The sequence below is a fragment of the Pituophis catenifer genome, unplaced genomic scaffold (genome assembly GCF_029215685.1).
Source record: "Pituophis catenifer annectens isolate HBS135680 unplaced genomic scaffold, rPitCat1.0.hap2 SCAF_1, whole genome shotgun sequence".
In the NCBI taxonomy this organism is placed as follows: domain Eukaryota; kingdom Metazoa; phylum Chordata; class Lepidosauria; order Squamata; family Colubridae; genus Pituophis; species Pituophis catenifer.
In genome coordinates, this window is record NW_027256881.1 from 39342039 (window position 1) to 39369491 (window position 27453).

The 27453-nt window shown below is 37.5% G+C and overlaps 1 protein-coding gene across 2 annotated transcripts in view; it reads left to right on the top strand.

Moving 5' to 3' along the window:
- LOC139308638 (phosphofurin acidic cluster sorting protein 2-like) overlaps window positions 1-27453 on the top strand; it is a 176006-nt gene that overhangs the window by 46919 nt on the left and 101634 nt on the right. The window lies entirely within an intron of this gene.

Consider the following 27453-nt stretch of genomic DNA (forward strand, 5'->3'; position numbering starts at 1 on the left):
TAGTTCTGTGAAGCTGTGCAAAATGAGTTTTTTGCTATCCCAAAATCAGGAGGGGGAAAAAAAAACAGTACCTCAGTGACCCATCCAGAGCTTTTGAAATGTGATTTAGGGTTGAGGGCAGCATTTAATCAGTTACTCTTGGCAGCTTTCCTTCTCCTACAGAAGGACTTTCTTTACTTTCTTCCTTGCTCAGTGAAATAGAGGAGGGAACTCAGTTGTCCTTCCCCTTCCTAATTAATTTTTTAAAGGGGAAAAAATGGATTTCTTCCTCTAAATCTCTTCCAGTTAACATCTTCTTTATTTTCTGGCTCTTGCTCAAGGCTGTCAGTGAATTCATGCAAAAAGTTACCTAGGTGTAAATCACATTGATTTAAGGTAAGTGGAGACAGAGGTTGCCAGGCAAGACAAGAAGAAAAAGCTATGCTCAAATGATGATGGAGGATAAGAGAGATGCCATCACTTTTATGTCCAAATACTGAGAAACAGAATGCTTTTTGGTGGAAATGGAAAACAGGAGAGCATATGGTTGGAAAAGGAGAAGAAAACTTGCTAAGAAGTCCTGCTGCTTTTGAAGCTGCCAATGAGGAGAATAAGGCGCAAGGAGAAACGAGACGGCACACACAGGGCTACCTGAGACTCTCTAGAAACATCAGAAATAAAGCACATTGAATACCTCTCTGGTGAAGTAAGTGGCAGAAATGAAATAGTTCCCATGGATCAACAGAATAAACTGCAGCTGTAGAGTAGCCCTCTTTTTGGATAAAATAACATAGAACTGTGTTGTGTATGTGTACACTCACTGATAGTTTACAATTACTTCCCATTCCTGATGTTATACCAACTGTTTGTTTAGTGCCTTTGAGTCAATGTTGGTTCCCAGTGGGTGCCTAGACAGGTCCTTGCAGTTTTTGTCGCACAATTTGGAGAGTAGTGTGCCATTGCCCCTTTCCTAGGGCAGAGACAGTGTGACTGGCCCAAGGTCAGTCTAGGAGCCTTGGTAGTACAGTGGTTTAAGGCACCCTGTTATTAAGCTGGTTATTAAGACCAGATGCCTGCAATTACTGCAGGTTCGAATCTCGCCAGGCTCAAGGTTGACTCAGCCTTCCATCCTTTTTAAGATAGGTAAATTGAGGACCCAGTTGTGGGGGCAATAAGCTGACTTTGTATAAATATACGAAAGGATGAAGGCTATTGCTGAGCACATTGTAAGCCGCCCTGAGTCTCCGGAGAAGGGCGGCATATAAATCAAATTAAAAAAAAAAAAAAGGTCACCCCGCTGGATTTGTGCCTAAGGCGACACTTGAACTCACAATCTCCAGGTTTCTGGCTTGATGCCTTACCCACTCTACCAGATTGGCTCATACTGTGACGATACAAAGCAATAAATGGTACCAGCTCCTCTTAGAAAATGCTAGAGCTTCACTTATCTAATTTTAAAACATTTCTTGTATAGTGCAGCACTACACCCTGGCATATAATTCAGTATTATATTCATTAACAAGTGCCATTCAGAAATTGCATTGTCAGATATCGGTGAGGAGCAGTGATGTCTCTTGTTTCAAAGGCAAGACCCATAGTGTATATTATGTTCATTCTTTTGCTTCCTGACATAGTTTACTTACTAGTACCTCAGTAGCCTATTATAAATAGGTTTACGAAAAGTTGAAGGTAAAACCAGATTCAAGTTAAGATGCTATAATTATTGAGTTTGTGGGAATGCCATTTGATTAAAATTTATAGTTAGTTCTTGGGTTATGATCAGTCGCTCAGCAATCATTCAAAGTTATGATGACCCTGAATAAGTGGTACTTACAACCGTTCCTTGAAGTTTGGACCATTGCCGCATCCCTGCAGTCACATGATTGTGATTTGTGTGCTTGGTAACCATCTCACACTTATGATGGTTGCAAGGTCCTGAAATCATATGATTGTCAACTTATAAGCAAAGAAATGAAGAAGCTGGCAGGGATTGCCACAGGTCACTCCTGCAAGTCGCAACCACTGCTTTTTCTTCCAAGGACCTCCATTTCTCTCGATTTTGCTAATCTAGCTAAGTTTTGTAGCATTGCTATCAGTGAAATCATCCTCTCTTTTGTCTTAGGCAATGCAAAATGTTTTAGAATGTTCTTGTCAAGGAATGAATCTAAAGGTTAGGTAAACATTGTGTCCATACACACACTTAAGGTACCTGCCCCCTCTCTTGAGGGCTTATAAAGATTATGTTCACTGGATTTGAATTGTCTTCTTAGGTTCTTTTATTTTATTTTTTAAAATATGATTATGTAGAGAGGGAAAGGAAAACTAATATGCTGCTGTGCAGCCCAATAGTTTCTGACACCCTCTTTATAAAGATGCATCTGGGGCTCATATAAATCCTGTAAATATTCTTAAAAGATATTAAACAGTGAATGGCTTCAGCTATATGGAATGGAATAATTCAGTCAGAGGAGCTTGAGTAGATAAGGAAAGGACTGTCCTTATTGCTTTGTCTTCTAATAAATGGGTGGTTTGTGATATGGCAGGTGACCCCATGGGGACCCCGATGAGAAATATTGTCAACATTTCAAATGTACCACAATCCCTTCCCCCTTTTTTTTCAAAGGGTCAGACCATCATGAATTTAGTGTAGTACTGCATAGTGTAACTGGCAGTAACTCCAATATATTTCCCATCCCTACCACAAAATTTTTCCAGAGATGTTATCTGATTTCTTTTTAGCTAAAGTTTTCAATAATTGTATGCTGAGATTTTCTGCATACAACGCTGTTGCTAACCAAAGATCAGCCAACTGTTCAGCCAACAATTGTTTTATTTAGTATGCAGGTTTTGGAATTTGCTTACAGTGTTGCTTTTGACCTACAAATAGAAAACACGCTATGAATCTTCATTCAGATTTTATTCAATACAAAAAATTCATAGGAGCACCTTAAGAATCAGAGAATAAAAGAAGACGAAAAGGAGGAGATAACAATGAAAATAATAGTGACTGGTGAATTAAAACAGCGGGAAAATATATTAAGAGAGTTGAAAAGAGAATTGGAGATACAGGAAGATATTTTTGAAAGGGAGATAGGGGCCTGGGCAGAAATTTTAGAAAGTAAGCAGTGGAAGAGGGTAGAGGTTGGAGAAATATCTAGATTGAACAGCCAAGAAGTAGATTCAGACAGAGATAAAGATCCAAGAGAGGAATATGGGAGGCAAGTCAAAAAAAGCATAGCAATTAAAGCATTGAAGCGGGCAAGACAACGATGGATAGATGATTCTTTTTTTCTCTCTTATTATTGCTTTTCTTTTTCTCTCTTCTTTTTTTAGGTAAGTGATATGACTAGAAGTTAGGTAGGATAGAAAGAAGATGTTTTTAATAAAGGATGATATGACTAAAAGTTAGAATAAGAGAGAAATAAGAGAGGGGGAATATTAGTGTAATTTATATAATAAAATAAAAGCGATAACAAGAAAATAGGGAATAATTGAATAATGACAGACTGCAACTTAATATACAGTAAATGTGTATTATTGTTAGAAATATATAAGTTGATTGAATGTAATAACTATGATTAATTTTACTAGTTTTATTTGTATTAGAATGCATGATACCCAGGTGCTACACTGTTCATGCATTGATATGTTTGTAAAAAAATAAAAAACTTGGAAAAAAAAGACATTGTATGATTTTTTAAAAGGATGTAGAGCTTGCTGGTCGACAACTTGGAATAATGTTGCCTTCCTAACTGTGACCCACTGGTAAAACTATTAAAGTTGCATGAGTTAGGATTCTGGAGATTTAATTATTTAGTTATTTTTATGTGCAGTACACTGAAAGCTAGACCATAAACGCAGAAGAGATTATATCTACTGTTTCTTTTAGGACTTGGTGAATTTCTGTATGAAATGTAATTATGCAGATCTGCAATATGGCATTTCAGCCGTGCTGAGGAATGATTCAGAACATGTACAAATATTTCCATTTGATCAGTATTATGCATAACATAAATATTTATATGCGTTCTAAAGCACTTTATTATGTTGTCCTAGCCCTGTGAACCCTGATTGCCTTAGATACCATAGATCTGATAACTAGAGCAACTAGACCTAATTGTAGAAAAATAAAGTACAAATTAATCTTCCTGTATGTATTCTGAAATTGATTTTAGATGAGTTAATTTTTGAAGAAGCTGAAAAAAAATCATACTCTGTTTCTATATCCACTGGCGTAGCTGCCTATCCCAAATCTTCCACAATTAAAAGAAAAATATTCCCAACTTAGGCTACAATCATTTGTTCTACATACCAAATATTTTGCAACCATTTTTTTAAAATTTGGGAATCCGTTTTACTACCCTCAGCATTTTTAAAAAGTATTTTTATATTAAGATGTAGAAAATCTTTTTTTGATCCATGTCTGTCTGTAGTATGAGACTTTGTCTTTTCACTTGTGCTGGTGTGAATTTTAATGGGCAATTATGAATAGGCATGGAAACAAAAGAGATCACAAAAGGAATCAATCAAGAGCTCTCACCTGAGTCACAAATGACCAGGTTCAAATTATCATATTTTGGGCACATTATACCAAGAGTCAGCTCTCTTGAGAAATCATTTATGCTAGGAAAGGTGGAAGGGATTGAAGAAGAGGATGACCAGCATCAGGGCAGCTAGTCCAGTTACATTGGTGATGGATTGCACCATTAGAAATCCTGAAGGATCAGGCTGAGGATGGATCATTCTGAAGAAGGTGACTGGTTGCTAAGAATCAACGCTAACTTGAAGGTATAATCAAAATGCACCGAATGGAAAAGTAAGTTACCGTACTTTTCGGAGTATAAGACACACTTTTCCCCCCTCCAGCGAAGGACCGTGCGTCTTATACACCAAATACAGCCATTTTTGGCCTCCCGAAGCCCCACCACATGCATCCCATTTTTTTTTTTTTTTTGCAAAAACAGGGCATGTTTTGGGAGGCCTGCAGAGTGTACCTATGGGCTGGGGAGGGTAAAAACTCCCCCCTTTTGTGAAAAACGGGCCCATTTTTTGCAAAAACAGGGCATGCAGAGGCTTTGGGAGGTCTGCAGAGTGCTCCTGGGGGCTGGGGAGGGCAAAAACGCCCTCGTTTTTGCAAAAAACACCCATTTTTGCCCTCTGTGTGTTGCATTTTTGCCCTCCCCAGCCCCCAGGAGCACTCTGCAGGCCTCCCAAACCCACTGCGTGCCCCTTTTTTGCAAAAAACGGGACACACAGAGGGTTTGGAAGGCCTGCAGTGCGCTCCTGGGGGCCAGGGAGGGCAAAAGCTTTTTTTCCTTGCTTACCTCTTCGAAATCTTGGTGTGTCTTATACACTGGTGCATCTTATAGTCTGAAAAATATGGTAAGTAACAATGTTGGAGAGTTCCTGTCACCACAAATGTCTATTGGTACTATTTAGAGATTAGAAATTTGGGGAGATGCTGATTATTGTCTGCTAGAGGCCTGACACACATACATACCCAATGTAGAATTGTGGCTCTGTAATACTCTTCTAGGGCAACTGAGTTACTATTAAATTGGTTTAGATCTAGGATGCCCTTAAAGTACTTTTCACAGATAATTAGGTTGTGGTTTAGTTTTTCTCTATAGCTTCTTGACTGTTTTGTAATGTGCAGTTAGGGTGGAATGTTATGTTTTACTGGGGCCATTATTTTTAAAAGTTGTGGGCAGATTGGAAAAATCTTAAGAAATGGTGTCTCTGCCCTTGAAGTTTGAAACATATGAAATGGATATAATCTCCTTAAGTCATTGTACATCTTTCACCTCCTCCAGACTTCCCTACTTCCTTACCACCACCAAGCAGGAAATGCTGTATTATTCTAGCCACATTGATTGACAAAATACATTGCTAATGTATTTGTATCTCTCCATGAACTGAGATTACATATTGTAGATCTTTTTCAGTTACTTCTGTCCTCTGAGGTAAAAATTCCATTTCTCTTTCCCCATCCCTGTACTGATAGACGCATCTCAATGACCCACATAAGAGAGTTCTGAATTGGTTTCCATCGCTCACTAGTCTTTTGATCTGCAGAGTGGCAGGAGTTGAAATAGAGATTTATTTTATTGTCAGTGTTGTGGATATTTACACTGTATTTTGCTGTTGTTGTTAAATATATTTTTAATTATATTTTTAATATGGTAATAGAAAAATGATGTAACAAAAATGGCATATTTTCTAAAACATTAATGTGTGTGGTTTGGGGTGGAAAGAAGGGAAGGCGTGCTCGCATATGGTGCTTTTAAAGAATGCACCCCTGTTTGAAGTAAATCTGAGTTTCTTAATTCAACATGAAGGCACCTCCGGCAGCTGTTTCATGTTTCTATTCACTGAAATCTCAGAAGATTTTCAATGGTAATCCTTAGTGTTATTGGGCCAAACACACTGAATAGTTTTTCCATATTTTCCCCTCAACAGATGTTCTCTGCTAAGGGGGTAGGGAAAGAGGAAGAATTGGTATGAAAGCACAGGATTGTTCAAAATGAAAGTTGATACCAAGCCTGGACAACCTGTAAAATTCCATGAATGGGATAGAATAATAAAGGCTTATCTGGAAATGTCTCTGGAATGTGTGCATAGATGCTTATGTGTTATTAATGAAATGGATTTAGTAAGAACAGTTTTGTAACAGAGAGCCTGAAGACATATTCAATAATTTTGAGACATATCTATGTGGTTTGGCCTATTCAGTGACATTGTATAGGATATTTCAGATTACATTATACCTCTACAGTCATTTGAAAAATATAATTTATATATTTTTATATACACACACACATATACACACACACACATATATATCTCCTGTTGAAAATTTTGGTGTTTTCAACATTCTGATATTTGATCTTCATTTCAATGATAGAGAAAAGGGATATAACAAATATCATGCGCCACTTACATTTTGTGTAATTTAAAAAATATAAATGCAAATTTTGCTTGTAGAAAAAATAAGTACAGTCTTACATTTATCACTACTTCAAATTTGTAAAATTTGAATCAGGTGCCCCAGATCAGGTGCAAATGATTAGAACATTAGAGAAGATCTGGGAAGAATCTGTTTTATTGAAACCTCAGGCATTTCATTTCATTTGTTTTTTGTTGTTGAAGTGTGTGATATTACCATCTCTCTCTTTGAGGACTTCAGAAAGAAGGCTATAAATGCCTATGAGTCTGGAAGGTATTTGAAAAGTTTGTCAAACAATTTGACATCAGTCATTCCACTGTTTAAAAAATCTACAGATGGAGAAGTTTTTAAACAACTGCCAACTTGCTCAGACCAGACCATTCCAGCAAGTTCAGCCCAGGAGCAGAATGCAAGAAGTTGAAAAAGTCTCGTAAGAACCTCAGAATTTCATCATGTTACCTACAATTATCTCTCACCACTATTGATGTCAAATTGTATGGGTTAACTATTAGAAGAATTTGCACAAATTAGATCTACATGGCAGATCTACATTACTAGGAAAAAAAATCTGATGTCCAGAAAGAACATTAGGGCAAGATTAACATTTGCTCATGAACATCTAAGCAAAGACCTGGAGTTCTGGAACAGTTTATTCTGGACAAACAAGGCAAAGATGGAATTATGGTCACAGAACCAGAAGACATGTTGGGCGAAAACTCAAGACAACGTTTTGCCAGAAGAACCTGATACCAACCAATGTCATGGTTTGGGACTGCTTTGCTGAATCAAGGCCTGATCAGGGCACCATCCTAAAACCCATTATGAATTCTTCAGTGTACCAGTAGGTTCTTGAGAAAGTTGTGAACCATCTGTTGAAGGATTGAAGCTCAGCTGAAAACGAACATTGCAACATAACAGTGACCCTAAACATTTTAGTAAATCCACCAGTGAATAGCTGAAAAAAAATAAATGGAGTATTCTGGAATAGCCAAGTCAGAAGTCAGTTCTAAATTACATTGAGTTGGTGTGGTGTAGTTTGAAAAGGGTTGTACATGCAAGAAACCCCTCAAACATCACACAGTTGAAAAAAATTCTGCATGGAGATATAGGAAAAAAAATCCTCCCAATTGCTCTCAGAGACTTATAGACAGTTATAAGAAACACCTATTTGAGATTATTTTGGCGAAAAGGGACAATACCAGGTATTGGAGCCAAAAGTGTACTTTTTCTACAGAAGGAAATGGCATTATTTCTTACGTTACAGTCTTATAAATGACTGTAAAGACAATTTTAGATTTTTAAAAATTCAGTTATATCTCCTTTGTAGTAGGTTTAAAATAATTATTGGCAAATCCACATATGTTAAAAAAATTACATGGGGTGTACTTTCATCTATTTGGGACACGTTAGTGTGTCGCACTTGCTGTATCTTTTGTTGAATTCAGTAAAATCTAGCTGTGTTCCTTACCCAATTATTAATATCTGTAGCAGTTCCTCAAGATTTAACTATGGCCTGTAGCTGACATGTTCTTTTTTCTTTTACTACATTTGTTATAATTACTTCAATGCAATTTTGACTGAATTGGCTAGAATGAATTTTATTTTGATGACTGTTGTGTAAAATCTGAGGAGGCTACTTCAGATAGTTTTTCTTATATTTTTCCTGTATCTTTGATTAATAGAGGAGGCATAACTGTTCTCTCCTGAGTCCTGGACCAAGACAACATACGCCATTCTGATGACTTTTCCGTTTCATAATTTTTTATCTTGTTTCATCCAACATACCTCAGGTGTTGACCTGTAGAAGTTTTGGAAGATTATCATCTCCAGTGGATATGTTAGCACAGGATTATGGGAATCGTAGACTAGTGCACTTACAGAGCCATATTGAGGAAGGATGCATGGTCCCATGTCCAATCTTTCTTATTTAATTCTTCTTGATTTTGTTTTTCAGGGCAGAGTGGATGATTTTTAATTTTTCTGCTAATTTGCCAGATCTAAGAGATGGAAATATTCACCTCTGTATAATGGAAACCTTCAATTATGGGGTATTTGCAAATCAAGTATTCATTATATCATTATCTAGCTGAGTAGCCATTATATGCATGCAAAACTCAGAACACATTGGCCCCACTTCATAAAATTCTGCAAGCAATGGTGAGGCAGGCATCACAGTGCCACATACTTACTGTTATTTTGGGCTTGCGCATCAGATGTTAGGTGTACACCAAAAATAGAACATAAATTTAATCTGTGTATGTTTTGTTAGTACATATGATTCAGGGAAGTTTGGTTCTAATTCCTTGATGCTGTGTTTGGTTTCAAACAATATTCGATAGGAAACTTGAGGTTCAATTTATGTGTAGAAAGGACATTTCTTAGGAAGTGCTTGCTAAGCCTTCCTGAAGAGTTAGAACTACAAATGCCCTGTAGTATTGATGTCCTTTCACCCCTATGAACCGTATGGATGGTTTTAATTTGTTTGAAAATACTGCCCCCCCTCCTTCTCAGTTGTCATATATAACTGTTAGGGTCATTTGAGGCTATATTCTGTTTTTGTGATTTGGTCCTAGAAAGCTGAAGGCTGAGGTTTTGTGCAGTATTTTATAAAGTACACAATTTATTTAGTGTCATGTTTTGCTATAGGCAAAGAGCCAGCTCAGGTGACACAAGAATTTTCCTTACCCAAGAAACTACTGCAGATAAAGAATTAAGTCATCTCTTGGCTGAGTTAGCATAGTACCATCATCATAGTTCTCTGGGTTAGAAAAGGAGAGTCTTTTATATTAAATGTTCTCAAGTGATATTTATTGACTTGCCCATCTGATGGGTTTTTTTTTAATGTATTGTTTTATGCTGGTTTCTTGAACTACTGACACTAATCTGCTACTAATGTTAACTGCAGGGGAAACACAAAGTGAACTTGACAATGGAGAGCTGCTCTTTGACAGAGTTGCTGCACTGATTTGCAGGAGGCCATGTTGAACGCAAGCGTGAGCCATTGCAGTGTTGGTGTATTCTGTCAACTAGAAATAACCACAGAGGCAGCAGCTTTTTACCCAAACTCTGACAGGAGCATATGTTTCCATGAGAGAGAGAGTGGTGACAGATGTCAAAAGATTGCAGTGGAGATATTTGTTTTCTGGGCCTCTGGTGTGATTCCATGAAGAACTGATAGTATATTGAGTGGGCAAATGTGCCATAAACTATAGCATCTTGAGAGGGAATGCTGTTTTTACCCAGTCATTGTGGTCTAATGGAATAGTGTCTTTTAGACAGTTTCTAAGAATCATAAATCACCTGAATTGTTAGAAAGCTGTGCCTTCTTATGGAATAGCATTCTGTTTTCTTGATGTATCTTGGACCTGCGCCTATATTGCCCGCATGTTGCATTTTAAAACAATAGGGAGAATAGAATTGGAAAAGATCTATTGTTCTTTGCTTTAGATCCTGGAGATTCACTGCTATATTAGGTAATGTTGAACTATGTGGATCGTCATTTTCTTTTGGGATCTCTTTGTCATATTCAAATTTTGGGAAATCTCCTATATCTTTATGGGGTTCATATAAAAGTATTACAGTAACCTGTATTTTTTTTCTCACACACTTTACAGTGTAATTGTATTGCTGAAAGGATCCCAAATCCTTTCAGATTAGGGCAGGTAATAAATACATACATACATACATACATACATACATACATACATACATACATACATACATATTGTCACAGGGAATAGTTCCTTCTGGAGATGTCAGATTTAAGGATACCTGTCCAGAGTCTGTTTCTGAAGTCCTGTCCAAAAATTTTTAAAGTGAATTCTCCATGTTTAGATATGATAAAACGTGTTGTCCTTAGGGATATGGTGTGACATTTTGCAAAGCAATGTATGCTGTTGCTTCTGCCTTCTAAAATCAGTCTGGCTTGTTTAGCAATTCTCTCTGCTTTTGGATACAATTCCAAGTGCTAGTATTGACTTACAAAAAATGTAAGTGGATTATACTCAGGGTGCTATAAGGATAATCTCCTCCCATTAGTTTACTGAGTATCCTAAGCTGATCTTTAACTGCCCCCATTTTCAAAAGTGAGACAAAGGCTTATCAAATATAAGACTTCTTGGTGATAGCTCCACAATGTAAAAATAGTTATCCTAATTCTTGCATCCATTCTTTCTTGTTTCTAAAATCATTTTATTTGAAAGAGCTCTTAATAACTTAATAAAAGCTAAAATTATAAATAAATAAATAAATAAATAAATAAATAAATAAATAAATAAAACAAATTAAAATGATTGCATTTGAAAGAATTTTTAATAAGAGGTGCCTGAAAACCTTGTAACCTGTAAAACTTGTTACAAGTTTTGGGATTTAGCCACGTGTCTTTATTGTTTGAAAGGAAAAAAATGAAGAAAGAGGATATTTTTGTAAGCTTTTAAAAAGTTTCCAATACAATGATTCTTTCAGATTTATAAACAGATTATAGAATAACAGCACTGAAATCTTTGCAGAGTTAGAGTTCTCACACAATCTCAGCTATTTTTAAAATGACAGTTTCTACTATCACGGGTATTTCAATTTGCCAATGCCTGAAACTTCAGAGTGAAATTTATTAATTTAATCTTTCATTTTGTTGAGCTTTCCCATGTTCATGTTTGTACATTTCATGTTCCTGCTATAATTCTGCCTTTTTACAGCTCCAGAAGTTCTTTTCCTGTACTGTAACAACAGCAACTGACTGTCCTGAAATCTTTAATCTAGCTACCTCATAAACACCATCGTGTACTAAAAGATCTTCTGCTCTTTCTTAGCAGCATGTTAAGTGTCGTCCATTTGAGAGGTCCATCATTTGGCACTATATCATAAATCACTTTTCATTGTCTATCCATGTTGTTTTTGTGGTAAAATGTAGAAGTGATTTAACATTGCATTCTTCGATGCAATATCAATTGCTATTGTTACTAAAGTGACCATTTGCCTTAGCATCTTCTGTGGTGTTAGTGCCCAATATAAGTACCTGCATGTTGTACTTTAACTGAACAACTGGAATAACCTTTATACCTGGAGTGACCCTGCTGAGAATATATTCTATTGACATACGCTTCCCATGTTCTTCACTCATCCCTCCCAGAAATATTTCATTTGTTTGTTTATTTATTTAATCAAATTTAGAAACTGCCCATCTCCATCACAGAGGGATTCTGGGCACTATACAACTAAAATAAAGTTGTAAGGTGATAAGGTGCCTGATAAGGTGGCACAACAGGGCTACTTTTAAAAAAATTACTAGAAATGGAAATGTGCAAAGCAAAGCAGTAAACAAAAGAATAACTTTTTATTTGCTGAAGTGCTGTTATAAATTAGAAACAGTTGGCTGCACAGTGCTACTTTCTAGGAAAAGGTATGAACTGTTATATTAGCCTAGAACTAAGGAGAAATTTTCGGAGTTACCTCCAGACGTTAATCAACAACTTGCCTCCAGAAGAGATTGGACAACAATTTGTCTCGATCAGGGGGTTGAACTAGAAGACCTCCAAGGCACCTTCCAACTCTGTTATTCTGTTATTTATCCTGTTATTCTGCATGCGGGTGAAGGGGAGGAAACATCCTGAAGGGCTGGAGGGAGTAGCGAGCAACTTCAGATGTTTGCCCTCTGATAAATGAAATGGGAGGTTACCATGACTGACAATATCTATTATAGAATATCATCGGACTCCAGCTACCAGCCCTGGACGACATCTTCGAAACTCGCTGTCTGAGGAAGTTGCATAACATTCCCAGAGACTCTTCCCATCCTGCTTAACAATCTTTTTGGACTGTTGCCTTCTGGCAGAAGATACAGAACAATTAAAACTCGGACCACACATTTTCTGAATAGTTTTTATCCCAGAGCTATAATTGCACTCAACAATGAACTAAAGGGCCACCATCAGTGAACTGTTGGACAGGATTACTTGGTCTGTTGTGTGGATGTTTGGGTGGTTTAGGGGTGGGGAATTATGGTGGGTGGGAGTGTGTTTGGGGATTGTTATGTGTGTTGGACCTGGTCTTTGGGTGTTAAATGAATTTCGTTGTATGGGTATACTGTGTATACACATACAATGACAATAAAGTTGTTATTATGATTATCATCATCATCATCATCATCATCATCATCACCATCATTATATTTATATACACAAAATGACAATATACACAGCAAACGAGATAACCATGCTGGATTTCGTATCCCAAATCACGAGTCGAACACTTCCCAAGCGTTCAGGACTGTGTGATGTATCGGTGGATAATGCGAGCAGATCCCAGCAAGGTGGCTTTCTGCAGCTGACCAATGGAGATCTTTTCAGGTTATGACTTACCAACAGAACACTGAAGAAAGGAACAGAAGGCCTGATTCTTGCAACCCAGGAACAAGCCATCAGAACGAATGTAATCAAAGGCAGAATAGAAAAATCTGCTGATGACCCCAAATGCAGACTCTGCAAAGAAGCGGATGAAACCATTGATCACATACTGAGCAGTTGCAAGACATTACCTCAGACTGATTACAAACAATGATGATGATGATGATGATGATGATGATGATGAACCTCTGGAAAACGAAACTTATGGCTAATGAAGAAGAACTGGGTGAAGTTGAAATTAAACAAGGCATTTTCCAGGGCGATTCCCTTTCACCCCTACTTTTTATACTCTCAATGCTACCATTGACAATCATTTTGAAGAAGATGAACTGTGGATACGAACTTGCAAATAAAGGATTGAAAATCTCGCACTTGATGTACATGGATGATTTGAAGCTGTTTGGTAAAACAAAAGCTCAACTGAATTTATTAATTGAAAACACAAAAGAATTCAGCCAAGACATTAGTATGCACTTTGGAATTGACAAATGTGCAACAATAGCAACCAAAGCAGGCAAGATCATAGAAGAGAATGGAATAGAACTAGAGAATGAAGAAATGATAAAGGCAGTAAAATCAGAAGAAGGCTACAAGTACTTGGGGATTTTAGAGGCCTCTGACTTAATGCATAATAAAGTCAAGGAATTAACTTCAGCCAAGTACATTCGGCGAATTCATAAGATATTAATGTCCAAATTGAATGGAGGAAACATCATAAAAGCCATAAATACCTGGGCTATACTTGTGAGTCGATACACTGCAGGAATAATTGACTGGACCCAGATGGAGTTAGACAATTTGGACAAAAAAACAAGAAAATTTATGACAATGAATCATGCCTTGCACCCTAAAAGTGATGTTGAACGATTATATTTACCAAGAGCAGAGGGTGGTCGAGGACTCCTACAAGTAAAGCAGACTGTGGAAGAAGAAAAACGCAGCTTGAATGATTACATCCAGAAAAATGAAGAACCAATGATTAAGGAGGTAAATAAAGGAGGCCTTTTAAAGACAACTAAAACAAAAGCAGAATATAAGAAAGAAGTAATTGAGCAGCGAGCTGAAAATTGGAAAAGCAAAGCTCTGCATGGCCAATACTTGAAAAGTATTGAAGGCAAAGCTGACCAGAAACTAACATGGAACTGGTTAAGATCAGGAGTACTGAAGAAAGAAACAGAAAGCTTTATTTTGGCAGCTCAAGAACAAGCCGTAGTCACAAACTGCATGAAGGCAAAAATTCAACATGTTACCACCAACAGCAAATGCCGCCTCTGCAATGAGAAAGATGAGACAGTTGACCACCTGATCAGTGGGTGCAACAAAATTTCACAAACTGACTACCTACAACGCCATGATCGCATTGCTAAGATCATTCACTGGAAATTGTGCCAGAAGTTTGGATTTGAGTACAACAAAAACCACTGGGAACATCAGGTTGAGAAAGTTTTAGAGAATGAGAAACTCAAGATCTTGTGGGACGTTAGGATTCAAACTGACAGGCACTTGGTCCACAATACACCTGACATAACAATAGTTGAAAAGAAAAAAGATTTATTATTATTATTATTATTATTATTATTATTATTATTATTATTATTTAATCTTTAGTGAGATTCACAGCCTTTGAGGCTGGTTAATAGCTCAGCAGCTCGAGTCCTAACCAAGGTCCTAGGAACTGTTAAGGTATCGTCGGAGGATATAAGCTGTTCTGAGTAAGGTGGTTTTTTGTAGAGTCAAAATATTCAAGTCCGGTAAATTTAGAATTTCTAAATAGCGGGGTAGCCCTTTGGGTATTGCTCCAAGGGCTCCAATTACAATTGGAACAACACACAATTTCTTTTTCCACAGTCGCTCAACTTCAATTTGCAAGTCCCAGTACTTTGTGATTTTTGATTGCTGCTTATCTTCAATCTGTGCATAACCAGGTATTGCAATGTCAATGAACCATACTTTTTTCTTTTCAATTATTGTTGTCAGGTATGTTGTGAACCAAGTGCCTGTCAGTCTGAATCATCATCATCATCATCATCATCATCATCATCATCATCATCATCATTATTATTATTATTATTATTATTATTATTATTATTATTATTATTGGAAATGTGAACAAAACATGTTCCAAAATTTCAAATATCCTTACTGGCCCCCAAAGTATACGGGCCTTGCAGAATGAAGATATTCTTCAGGGATCAGTTTGCCATTTATTTGTTTATTTTTCCTTAGTTTAATAGGCAGGTTTATATTTCAGATTAATTGGAGTGGGAGATTATATTGATGGTTGAAGAGACCAAAGAACAATAAGCACTAGGGGGAAATGATCAAGGGGAAGCTTTCCTTATTTAATTTATTCACATCTCTTTGAGAAAGATTATGGTTTGTTGTGTATGTGCCATTTCAGTTTTTATGTATGTTGAATTCTTCTCAAGTTTGACATGGTTCTATTAGAGAAGTTTATAATCCTTAAATCCCTTTTGGATAATTTTATTGCTTTATCTATCAATATTACTTTTACCTTTTATGTTACTGTTTTCAAGTTTATACTACCCAGATTGCTAATTTTAATCTTTCTCTTTTGTAGCATGTGTTATTTAATCACTTTATCATTCTTTGTTTTAACAATTGTTTTAGCTAAAATTCTTTGTTTTTCTCCTAATTATCCTGACACTGTCAGTTTAGTTTTGAACATTTGCATTCCGATTCTGTTGTGCTAATTAATACCTGCAATAACGTTTTTCAATTTTGATTTATTCACATATTTGAAAGGTTTGACTCACAGCTCTTAGCAATGGTGAAAATATTATTTTCTAAGCAAGAGATTGCTTAAGCAGGACATTTGTAGACTTCAAGTCCTTTGTGACAAATGACCTATCTCTGTCTTCCAAAATTTAAATTTCTTGGGAAAATGTTGGTTAAGCAAGGAAAAACATCTGAGAATTATATATAAATTGTTGAAAGATGGGCTTGAATTTACCAGATTTTAAACTGTATTTTGATGTTTGTCCCTTGCTCTGGATGAAAGACTGGGTACTATCCTCAAAAATGAGAGGCTATGAATTGGAGAGCCATTAACTAAGATTTGGATGGCAAGGCGTTCCTCCCTATGGTGTGACAAGATTAAAATAAATGCTGGCTTTAGGAATCATTTTGATTGGTGTGCCATCCTAAGAATTTGGAATAAATATAAGATAAGGCTCTCTTCGAAGGTACCTATTTGGGTGCCACCTCAGGAAGCTTTTTTCAGAAAAGAAATGATGGTGAGACCAAACTGGTAGTCAAGTAGTATATTTTAATCAAGGTGAAAATCTAATCTCAAGTCAAAAGAGGAATTGGAGTCAGAAGGATGTGTTTATCACTAGCTTACATACGCACAACTGAAGGAAAAGTTTTAATTTACACGAGTTATGGGTTTGAATCTGTAGAAAATGAATTTTAAATTGTATGATCTGCTAGTGTTGAAACAAAATCTGGAAAGTGAATATATGAAACATTTTATGATTCAATGGGCAAAAAATTGGGGTATAATCTGCTTGAGCAATGGGAAAATGTGTGGATGAATGGTTTAAAATTTTACACTGAATTATAATTTGAAAGAAAATTTTTACAAAGTGATGCATCATTGGTATCTAACACCTGACAAATTGTCAAAGATGTATAAGGGTGTGCCAAATGTTGGAAACGCAATTGTAAAGAAGGAACTTTTTACTATCTTTTATGGACTTGTGATAAAGCAAAGAAATATTGGGGCCAGATTTATGTTTTAATTGAAAATATTTTTAAATGAATATAAAATTCAAACTAGAAGTTTTTTCTTTTGGAATATACTGGATAAGAATTGGAGAAAAAAATGGAACTTTGTTACTACCGGTATATATGTTGGCTGCAGCAAGAATTTGTGCAAAAATGGAAAGATACATTAATCCCCATAATTAGAGGATAGATGGAAAAAGTGATGGAGTCAGCAGAATAGCAAAATTAACTGTTTAACAGTTTAAAAATTAACAGAGAAAAGAATACATCTAGTTTTGCTTCTACATAAAAACCGCTTTTAGATTTCGTCTTCAAACTAGAAAAAAAATGAAAATTTGACTTTGGGTTTTGCTGATTAGTTTGTTGTTATAGATTAGTACTTAACTAAATATGTTAAGTAAAAAATTGAGACTGTATTTCTATTTTGCATGTTACTGCACTAAACAAAGTTGGAAGTTATTTTTTTTCTCTCTTCCCTGTTACCCAACATTTTTCTTTCCTCTTACTTTTCCTTTCGCATTTCTCTACTACCTTGTATTTTGTATTTTAATCTCAATAAAATTTATCTATAAAAAGGGGGAAAGCTGGCTAATAGCTGTGTAGGGTCTCAATAATGGTACAAACTCTTTGAACAGAAATAAAAATCACTTTAATATAGATCTATTAATGATAGATCTGTGAAATAAGTTTTTGAATTGCTTATGTATGGTCATATATTGTAATATTGTACAGTATTTTATTTTGAACAGTGGTTTTAGAATAAACATCTGGATATTCTTGTAGGCGATTTAATATACAGTATCACATTATTTAGCTATATATTTCTTGTCACGAGAAAGAGAGAGGAAGAAAATAACTTACTTTTATGAATTTATTGACCTTTGCTGGTATCTTCCAAGTGCTCAGGGTCAAAAAGAATCTGCCAAATCTGTAATAGCCAGTTTCTTTCCTCCTTGTTTTGAAAGGGCAACAAAACGATGAAAATCCAAATAAGCTGTTCTGTGCAGTGTAATTGTTCAAATTAGAGAGAAAGCTAACAGGCATGAGTGTTTAACGCAAGAATGGCATCGAGAAGACAAATTGGGAGCATTTTTCAAACTGTCTGCCATTAATGCAAGAGCAAAGAAACATTAAGTAAAATTAGGAGTTAGTGGATCCCAAGTGAGATTCTGTGCAGTGTCCTCATTAACAATTCAATTTTTTTTGCGATGAATTGTCACTGATATCAAAGGCTTAATAAAAATCAAAGTCTACATAGACATTTCAGTTAATGCAAATATGTTTTGTAACTCTATAGGTAAGATACCTATAAGATAAAATATGAGAACATACATCGTGAATTGGGAAGATCCTGCTTTCAAATACTTTTCAAAGCTTTACTTGATATATTAGGATCAGTCATCAGAACATCTTATTACATGGTCACAGTCCAGAATATGACCAATCTTCATCTCTGTGTCTAATCTCCCTCACAGATTGATCTAATAATAATACAAATACTGAATGTAAAATTACAGGCAGTCCTTGATTTACAACCATTCATTCAGTGGCCAAAGTTAACAACGGCACCAAAAAAGGACTTGTGATCGGTCCTTATGATTGTCATAGCATCCCCATAGTCATGTGATCAAAATTCAGGTGCTTGGAAACTGCCATGTTACCATTTGTGACCTTCCCAGCCAGCTTTCGATAAGCAAAGTAATGGAGGAAGGCAGATTTGCTTAACAACTGCACGATTCACCTAGCAACTCCAGTGATTCACTTAAAAACTGTGATAAAACAGGTAAAATTGAGTTTGACTTAACAATTGCTGGTCCCAGTTGTGGTTGTAAGTCGAGGACTACGTGTAAGGGCTTTAAATGAAACATCCATAGGACTGCTTGGTGATAACTTTATGTTACATTACAGGGGGTTGTCCTACAATTGAAGCAAAACGTAGTGGCGCAGGCAAATCTGGATTATATAGTTTTATATTGACTTTTCCACAACTATGCTGTGTCATCAGTGGATGTTTTTATCTATAGCCATGTTGGTGAACCTATAGAATGCGTGCTGGAAGCAGCACACAGAACCATCCCGCGTGGGACACGCGGCCTCACTGGCCCCTTTTCCGCATTCCTGTGCATACACACGTGCTGGTCAGGTGGCCTCTGCGTGTGCGGGAGTGCCAAAACCCGAAAGAGCAGTGTTCCATCACGCATATGCGCGCTGGCACCCGAACTTCCAGGTTTCTGGTGTGCATGTTCATCAGGCGGGCCACCGCATCGGAAAACGGAAGTTTGGGTGCCAGCACGCACATGCGCGATGGAATGCTGCTCTTCTGGGTTTTGGTGGTCCCGCGCATGCAAAGGCCAGCAAGGCCACACAGTCTAGGCGGGATGGGTTTGCGTGCCATTTCCAGCACACAGGTCAGCACACGGTGACGTAAAAGGTTAGCATTCACTGATCTATAGCTTTTAAATACCTTCTTTCTAAAAATGACAAGTGATTCCCTGTCCACCTATTCTCATGATAGCGAACCTATGACACGTGTGCTAGAGGCAAACAGCACCCTCTCTATGGGCACGTAAGCTGTCGCCCCAGTTCAGCTCTGCTCCGTAATGTGCGTGCGCCTCCCATCGGCCAGCTGGTCTTCAGGTCTCTGCCGCGCATGTGCAGGGGGTGAGGTGCATGCGAGGGGACCGTGCATGAATGTGTGGGGGCAGGGCATGCGCAGGGGGGCAGTGTGTGATGCACGGAGGGGGCATTGCATTTTGGGAGTTTGGGCTCACACTTTGGGCACTCAGTCTGGAAAAGGTTAGCCATCACTGCCCTATTTCCAATAGTTAGGTTCTACTGGAAACCATTGAACTCTCTGCCAAATGTTAACTCTTCTGAACTCAAGAGATTAATTTAAAAATTATAAAACTCTGGCCAAACAGAGAAGCAAAAAAGAACTTTGATTCTCTTTGAACAAAATCCAAGAGTCCTTGACTTCCCATTCCCAAAAGACACATCCTTAATGATTAAAAAAAAAATAGAACTAAAGATTTCCGGGGGGCGGGGGAGTTGAACCCTAGGCTTTGCTTTCAATTGTCAGAAAATAAAACATGAAAAAGAAGAAGGAAGATGTCCTTGTTTGCTGATGACTGCTAATAGTAGATGCTGGGGGTGGGGCTTGTGGGGATTCAGCATATGGGGAAATAAGTGTAAAGATTGGAGTGGAGAGATGCAAATCAGAAAAGAAGAGGCTAAGATATAGAGAACTGTAAAAAAGCATTTGATTATCTAGATCTGTAGAATAACTCAATAAGAATAGGAATGAGAACGGGATCTTTATATATTCAGTTCTTTGTATCTTGGTGGGCTTTCTTTATTTTGTAATTTGAAGTATTTAATATGAAAAATTGTTTTGTGGTAGGATTGTCTTGCAAGGCTACCTTTCCATATTGAACTAGGAACATTATGGCTGAGCTTTAACCTTATCCTCCTCTCTGTTTGTCTGCCCTTTTCTACTATACAGCAGAGCTGATACAGGAATGCAGGAGACAAAACATTGTGGAGCTTGTCAAAGTTTAATGGTAGTCTAACAACTTTGTGCGCGTTGTCTTGTTCTGTGGTGTGATCTTGACTCTTTGTGATCTGTATAGTTATTAAATTTTTGCCACGATTTATAGCAATTTTACTTGCACACCTTATGACCTAACGGGGAAAGAAATCCAGTAGGTTTACTAGTTCTATTTTCTTTTGCACTATTTATTATATTTTGTACTATTGTATCAATCCTTTAATACTGTTTTATTTTATTTTCTGTACATTGTACACCCATTGTTTAAGAAGGGGAATGAGTGTGTCTGTATATTTAAAAAGAAATAGGTACAGTGAAATGAACTGGAAATCTGGTATAACAGAAGAGTCTCAAGAAGCATTTGATTGACAAACAGATGGCATCAAGCTGCTATTAAGTATTTGTCAGTTTCATCCTGTTTTTTCTAGTGCTTTCGGCTTAGGGGCCTTCTACAGTTTACATAGAATCATAGGGCTAGAATGGATCCTGTGAGGTCTTCTAGTTCAACCCCCTCCTGACCAAGGCAGGAGTCCTTATAACCATTTCCGGGCCTTCAGGGGCCACCAGAAGTAGGGAAACAGGCTGTTTCCTGCCTCTGGAGGGCCTGAGGAGGGGTGGGGAAGGCCCATTTTTCTTTCTCACCTGGCTCCAGATCCTTTTTATGCATCTGGGGAGGGAGAAAACAGCCTTTCCCACTCCTTCGGAGACCCTCCGGAGGCCTAAAACAGCCCATTTCCCAACTCCCAGTGGGACAGGAAGTGACGTTTTTTGCTGTCCCCAGCCTCCAGAGACGCCTAGAAGTGAAAGTGAAACTTTTCACGAAAAGTGAAAAGGATAAGATACAATATCAAAACTGTGAAAAGCAGCATGAAAATAATTGCTTATGGCTAGATAAAAGAATGAAATCCCTAGGTTCTCTCGCAGGCCATCTCTCAGTTAAATGCAACTCAATTCAAGACTTTTATGTGTTATCCCTGCTCTTATTTCCTTGAGATTTGTTTGGATATAAGAAATTCTGGCTTTGTCTGGCTGTCTGTTTCCCTGGATAGGTTCACCTAAATTGGAAAAAGGATTAATATAGTATCCTGCTGATGGATGGGTGGAGTTGTTTCTAAATGGAGAGTTGCAGCCATATCAGTCTCAGTTCATTGCAGTGTATAAATAATACTGTGATGAATTTAACAGTGACATTTAATTCCTTCTTCATACTGTCTGGTGATATAACAGAGATTATCAGCCTTTAGGGGCCAGATAACATATATGGAATTTTGAGATCATAGTTGGGAATTTACATGTCACACACAGCGTGTATATGTGCGTGTTTGACTCTTTCCAAAATGGCAGCCTCAAATACTTAAAATCTGTTTAATAGAAGACAAAATTCTGAGGTTGCTCCTTGCTACCTATTTCAACATTCCAGATCTCATTTCTTCCTCTAAACCTGTTATTGGCTTTTGGTGTTTCTCTGTGCAGGAGGGCACATTTCGAAACAGTATGTTAAGCTGCATTCATCTAAATTTTTTATGTGCTAAGAACACCCACAGGGCCCCAACCATCCTTGGAAATAAAAAATAATTCTACAGGTTTTGTAGCATGTCCACTTACTTTTTTTAATTAAAGGCTTTTATTAAAAATTAAAGCAAGGGGAGGCAGAGAGCATGCAGGTGCCAAGGGTGGAATTACAGCACACTTACAGTGTGCTAGCGATCGGTTGCACCTCACCAGCGACTTCAGCCATATAAAATGACTCCAGGCTACGGTTTAGATTGGGCACTAGGGACCAGGATTAGCAAAAAACCAGGTTTTACTGCAGGCCTATTTGCATTGTTATTCAAAGTCTTGGGTTTTAATTATAAACCTTTGAAATCTGCAGTTCCACTTCTGATCTCATGCTGTTTTTCGAAATTGCTATTGTGTATTCCTTACTTACTATGTGACATTTATTAATTGCTGATAATATTTGTAGGAGCTGTGCATGAAAATTGAATTTAGCCAATATTTTACAGATAGAATATATATAAAATCTATAGATATATACAGGTAGTCCTCGGTGTACAATCACAACTGAACCCAAGATTTCTGTTGTTGAGTAAAACAGTTGTTAAGTGAATTTTGTCTCACTTTGCAACCTTTCTTGCCACAGTTGTTAAGTGAATCACTGTAGTTAAGCTAGTAACACGGTTGTTAAGTGAATTTGGCTTTCCCATTGATTTTGCTTGTGAATGTTGCAAAGGGTGATCACGTGATCTCAGGACACTGTAACCATCATAAATATGAACCAATCGCCAAGCATCCGAATTTTGGTCACGTGACCACATGGATGCTGCAACCGGTTTATATGTTGTTATCCAAAGAAAAATCATTTTTACTCTATTCTACCTATATAAACTTGTCAATTACATACGTTAAATTTGAATTATTCTTTCTGGGCTTTCCCTCCTAGAGCAGTCTCCTCACTGCCATCAAGAACTATTAAATCACATAAATAATCATTTGGGGATTGCACATAATGCAATTGACTTAGTTAATTGTATTATGCTCTTATATGCATGTAAATACTAAAATATTAAATAAGTGCAAAAAGTATTGGAGTGGCAAGGAAGACCATGCTGGATTGTCCCAACGGTGCTTTTTAAGAGGCAGCTGGACTTTCTTTCTTATCAGAAAGTCCAGTTGCCTCTTGAAAAAGCACCTTTGGGACAACCATGACCTGGATGACCAAGATTCTCCATAAGACACCATGCTAGATTCTTCTGAATCTCCGATTCTACAAGGAGGGATCCACCAATTCATCATGGCTATTGTAGCAAACTTCACAGAAGAGGGCAAGTGAAGATGTGCCACATTTTTATATCATTATATCATTTCCAAACGTTGGAAAGATAACACGCAGTTGTTCTTCGTGAGCTTTTCTGAGAGTGATTGGCTGAGAAATTCATTAGAAGTTTGTTAGGCACAGAAAGCCCCAACTAACCATTTCTCTACTCTAGTCTTAAGGGAAATTACTCTTAAGTGTCAGCTGTTCTCTGAAGCGGTTTGCGCAGAAATCTCTGAAAGATTTACCCTGTTCTTTCCTTATTCTAGGCAGCTTAATTTTCCTTTTGCACAGTTGGAGACACATTTTTTCCTTTATAATGGTGAAAATAAAGATATTCAAATCATACTTTTAATTCCTGTCTTTTTTTCTAAAGATGTATGTTTATGGTTTCAGAAAGCTAACACATCTTATTATGTGTTATATTGTCTACAGAATTTTATTTTTGATTTCCGGCCATATATAAATTTGAAGATACATGTATCTTTGCTTGGACTGTATATGTGCTATTCATAAATGCCTGTGTTCTCTAACATGAAGTATTGTATCTAAGGTCTTTGGGTGAGTGATTAGGAAAGAATTATCAAGTGAAAAAAAATGGTACAGTACTCAATTCCTCCCCTGGATTAATGATGCATTTTATGAATGGATAATGAAGCTACAGTATATTAATGTAACAAGACTAGGGAACTAGCACAAAACTGCATCAAATCCAGTGTGTAATATTTGGGATGGGGATAGACAATATAACAGTTAATCCATAGTAAAAAAAAAACAAGCCTTGATTTCCAATGCCTTTAATATTTGGGGGGCTTTAAAGACTATAAGAGTGCTGTTCACATCATCAGGTAACCAGAGCAGGTGAATTCCAAATTTTGCAGAAGCTGAATTCACCTATTTTCCTTTCACCCTTCATGGGAAAATTAGCCTAATTTTGAGAAGGTTGTGGGCTTTCTCAGATGAAAGTCTGGCTCAAACCTTTCCATCTACTTTAATGGATGTAAAATACAACACTAATCATATACTTCAGTTTATCTGTGGGCAATGAATACTGTTTATTCTACTGTTTAGACGGTGAATGCTTTTTCTGACTTTTGAGATGAATAAAAGCAATTTAGAAATCAGCTCTAAATTGGTTACTATGCACTGCTATCCATTCTCTTTGGTAACTATACCCATCATTTCAAGCCTTCTTTGCAAGTTGAATGAACAAGCCTTCTAAAATATCCAAATCTAGCCAGAGCAGCAGTATGTATATAGCTTAGAAGCCTTTGTCTGTTCTGAATAAACAGCTATCTCAGTGTTTTAGTTTTTTTTCCTATCCCAAAAAATTCAAAGGAGTTCCATTTGAGATACATAACTTCTTTGAAATGTGATTATTTTGTTTTGCTCACTATGTTAAGTAATAAAATCTGCCATTTCCTTGGGGCCTGGGGTCAAGAGACTACTAATATGACATCTGAATATAATATTGTTGGGGGTTGTCCACATATTTACATACCTATAAATCTCTTTTTAAAATCTAACTTCATTTATGTGCAGACATGCTCTATAGCTTAAAGCTTTCCTGTGGTTAAATGAGTACAAGAGAAAGGATTTAACAATTGGCCTCTCTCTTATTGCCTGTTGTAATTACATTAATGATTATACTTGGTGCACATTTGTTCTGGAGCTAAGGACAATTTGTGAATCAGAATATTATATCCCTGGGCTGATCTAATGGTACGTTTTAAAATAAATAAATGTTATTTGTTTTTAAATTTTTAAGGGGCCTTACCAACTACTGTCTTTAATTCTGTTTTAGTTGGTGCTAGACACATCCAGTGGAAAATAGTCAAAGCCAATGATTCTGTATTTGTACATTGAGCATTCACAGGAAGGCTGCAAACAACCTACTTCAGTATTTCTGTTTTTATTCCTAACCAGTATTGAGCTATGTAGGCTCTTCTCCCAGTAGAAGTAGACTATAGGGAAGCTTATTAGAATTCACATGGTGTAGTTTTCTTTTGGCAAAGTAGGTCAGGGAAATACGTCTGCCTGTCAGGAAAACTGGCTAGTGGGGGTGGATTTTAATGAAGGTTAGAGCACAGTCAACATACCTACTGTCTATTTGTTTGTGAAAATCACAGATGCTTTAAATACAAGTGGAAAGAGCAGGGAGATTATGTCTACACTGATACATTATTGTCTATGCAAATTTCCCATTGCTGTTCCCTGAGAAGCATGTTATAGCATGATTGTTTTGTTAGATTAGTCCATTGGTTGGTCTAATTCACGGGTGTCAAACTCATGGTGTCATGTTGCCGTCACTTGACGTATTACAACATTTTTCCCCTTTGCGGAGCTGGGGTGGGCATGGCCTGCACATGACGCACCCGACCTGCGGACTGCCTCTACTTCAATTTTTACTATGATATCTAAGGAAAAACACCCTGCATCCTCAGATTGTGAGAACTGAATTTGTAAGTGACAGAATGGAAAGCAAATGATATAACATGGAGCAATTGCTGCTCTTCAAATTAGAATATGTGGACATGGGTTGTGTATATCTCTGAAAGCTCCTCTTTTTTCTTTTGTGGCATCCTGGAGTACAAGAGTTTAAACAGGAAACCTGCGGTCCTTTCAAAATCGAGCAATTTCAACCAAACTTGGTACACAGGTGACTTGCTCTCTGGAAAGAAATACTTTGGGGGTAAAACACCTCTAACACCCCTCGGGTGGGAGTGTTCTGTTAAGATACAGCCTGTTGTGCCTTAAAATGGCTTCTACTGTGCAGCACAGTGGAGTTGCCATGGTAACGGCTTCACAGTACTCCACAAGGGGGCTCCCTCTGGTAAAGGGAAAAATCCAACATTAGAAATTACATTTGGTCCAGACAGTTTCAACAGATCTTTGATTATTCTTTAGGAAAAAATGTATGTCCATAATCAATAAAATATTGCTGCAACTTGGCCAGCCTGCACCACTACGAGACTGGCACGACGTACTTCACACAGATTACATACGAGAAAAGAACTACAACATCGAACAGCTTAGTGCATATATCGTGGACAAGAAGCTAAATCAAGATCAGAAAAAAGCATACCATATGATCATGGATCAGCTACCAAAATAACAAGGTGGTATCATTTTATTTGACACTTCTGGGGGCACAAGGAAAATATTTTTAATTAATTTAATTCTCACCGAAATCAGGGCTCAGGGTGAAATTGCTCTTCCTGTCTAATACAGGATTGGGATAAATAAATACCTGGGCAACGCTGGATTATCAGCTAGTCATTAGATATAGATAATGTTTGTGGCTTTTGATGATAGTTGTACTCCAATAGCATCTGGAGTACTACAGGTTCTGTAGTTCTGATTTTTTATTTATTTATTTATTTATTAAATTTATATCCCGCCCTTCTCCCCGAAGGGACTCAGGGCGGTGAACAGCCGAGAATTAAAATAACATGCAATATAAAAGTTAAAATAATTAAGAATAAATTAAACTAAACGGCCACCCCAATTTAAAACCCCTAGCAATACAATTAAAAACCCTTAAAACCTATTCAGGCCAGGCCGGCTTGCTGAAATAAAAACGTCTTCAGGGCCTTACGGAAAGTGCGGAGATCCGGAATCAGCCGTATTCCGGGAGGAAGCTCGTTCCAGAGGGCAAGTGCTCCCACAGAGAAGGCCCTCCCCCTGGGGGCCGCCAGCTGACATTGCTTGACCGACTGCACCCTGAGGAGGCCCTCTCTGTGAGAGCGTATTGGCCGGTGGGAGGTTATCGGTAGCAGCAGGCGCTCTCGTAAATACCCTGGCCCTAAGCCATGGAGCGCTTTAAAGGTGAGAACCAACACCTTGAAGTGCACCCGGAAGACCACCGGGAGCCAGTGCAGCTCGCGCAGAGAGGTGTTATATGGGAGCGCCATGTCGCTCCCGTAATCACCCGCGCGGCCGCATTCTGGACCAGTTGGAGCCTCCGGGTGCTCCTCAAGGGGAGCCCCATGTAGAGAGCGTTAGCGTAGTCCAG